General features: G+C 53.0%; 1 protein-coding gene across 1 annotated transcript in view; it reads right to left on the reverse strand.

The window, feature by feature from the left end:
* The window catches only part of LOC308159606 (polyphosphoinositide phosphatase-like), a 98,453-nt gene that overhangs the window by 76,704 nt on the left and 19,249 nt on the right, over positions 1-2,500 (reverse strand).

The following is a 2,500-nucleotide window of genomic DNA, read 5'->3' on the forward strand; positions in this document are numbered from 1 at the left end:
TGGTATGTCTACATTGTAAGTACGGTTGGTATGTCTACATTGTAAGTACGGTTGGTATGTCTACATTGTAAGTACGGTTGGTATGTCTACATTGTAAGTACGGTTGGTATGTCTACATTGTAAGTACGGTTGGTATGTCTACATTGTAAGTACGGTTGGTATGTCTACATTGTAAGTACGGTTGGTATGTCGACGTTGTAAAGGTTGTGTGTAAGACTCATGTTCAGTGTGCTGCCGGACAGGCACATGGTCAGAATGATCATGGAGCTCCTCCGTAACCGCAGCTTTACCCTCACCACCGGTCGCTTCGACGCCTTAAGAACGGCGTCTCTCAGGGATCGGTCCTGGCCCCCCTCCTCTATAATATAAACACCTATGACCTGCCCAACACACTCTCGCGGAAGTACGCCTACGCAGACGACCTCGCAGGGGTGTACTCTGCTGGAAATTGGCAGTCTGTGGAGGGGATTCTGAGCCAGGACATGCAGACACTAGTGGCATACTTCCGGAAATGGAGATTGAAGCTTAGCGAGGCAAAGACGGTGTCGGCTGCCTTCCACCTTAACAACAGGGAGGCTAAACGTGAGCTAGGAGTACACCTAGATGGAACTCCCCTGCCATGTTCCGCTGAGCCAATCTATCTCGGCGTGACACTGGACAGGACGCTCACGTTTCGCCGACACCTCGAGTCACTGCGCAAAAAGTTAACAGCTCATGTGGCGTTGATGAGGCGACTGGTTGGCTCGGGCTGGGGCGCCGGCGCAAGGACCTTGCAGCAGAACAGACAGAGCAGGAGAACAGACAGAGCAGCAGAACAGACAGAGCAGCAGCAGAACAGACAGAGCAGCAGGAGAACAGACAGAGCAGGAGAACAGACAGAGCAGCAGAACAGACAGAGCAGCAGCAGAACAGACAGAGCAGCAGCAGAACAGACAGAGCAGCAGAACAGACAGAGCAGGAGAACAGACAGAGCAGTAGAACAGACAGAGCAGCAGAACAGACAGAGCAGCAGAACAGACAGAGCAGTAGAACAGACAGAGCAGCAGAACAGACAGAGCAGCAGAACAGACAGAGCAGCAGAACAGACAGAGCAGCAGCAGAACAGACAGAGCAGCAGAACAGACAGAGCAGCAGAACAGACAGAGCAGCAGAACAGACAGAGCAGCAGAACAGACAGAGCAGCAGAACAGACAGAGCAGCAGGAGAACAGACAGAGCAGCAGCAGAACAGACAGAGCAGCAGAACAGACAGAGCAGGAGAACAGACAGAGCAGCAGAACAGACAGAGCAGCAGCAGAACAGACAGAGCAGGAGAACAGACAGAGCAGCAGGAGAACAGACAGAGCAGCAGGAGAACAGACAGAGCAGCAGCAGAACAGACAGAGCAGCAGAACAGACAGAGCAGCAGGAGAACAGACAGAGCAGCAGGAGAACAGACAGAGCAGTAGAACAGACAGAGCAGCAGAACAGACAGAGCAGCAGAACAGACAGAGCAGGAGAACAGACAGAGCAGCAGAACAGACAGAGCAGCAGCAGAACAGACAGAGCAGGAGAACAGACAGAGCAGCAGGAGAACAGACAGAGCAGCAGGAGAACAGACAGAGCAGCAGAACAGACAGAGCAGCAGAACAGACAGAGCAGCAGAACAGACAGAGCAGCAGCAGAACAGACAGAGCAGCAGCAGAACAGACAGAGCAGCAGAACAGACAGAGCAGCAGAACAGACAGAGCAGCAGCAGAACAGACAGAGCAGCAGAACAGACAGAGCAGCAGAACAGACAGAGCAGCAGAACAGACAGAGCAGCAGAACAGACAGAGCAGGAGAACAGACAGAGCAGCAGAACAGACAGAGCAGCAGCAGAACAGACAGAGCAGGAGAACAGACAGAGCAGCAGGAGAACAGACAGAGCAGCAGGAGAACAGACAGAGCAGCAGCAGAACAGACAGAGCAGCAGGAGAACAGACAGAGCAGCAGAACAGACAGAGCAGCAGAACAGACAGAGCAGCAGCAGAACAGACAGAGCAGCAGAACAGACAGAGCAGCAGAACAGACAGAGCAGCAGGAGAACAGACAGAGCAGCAGGAGAACAGACAGAGCAGGAGAACAGACAGAGCAGGAGAACAGACAGAGCAGGAGAACAGACAGAGCAGCAGAACAGACAGAGCAGCAGAACAGACAGAGCAGCAGGAGAACAGACAGAGCAGCAGCAGAACAGACAGAGCAGCAGAACAGACAGAGCAGCAGGAGAACAGACAGAGCAGCAGAACAGACAGAGCAGCAGAACAGACAGAGCAGCAGAACAGACAGAGCAGCAGGAGAACAGACAGAGCAGCAGAACAGACAGAGCAGCAGGAGAACAGACAGAGCAGCAGAACAGACAGAGCAGCAGCAGAACAGACAGAGCAGCAGAACAGACAGAGCAGCAGAACAGACAGAGCAGGAGAACAGACAGAGCAGCAGAACAGACAGAGCAGCAGAACAGACAGAGCAGGAGAACAGAC

The sequence above is a fragment of the Nansenia antarctica genome, assembly GCF_963989245.1.
Source record: "Nansenia antarctica genome assembly, chromosome: 6".
Taxonomy (NCBI): Eukaryota; Metazoa; Chordata; class Actinopteri; order Argentiniformes; family Microstomatidae; genus Nansenia; species Nansenia antarctica.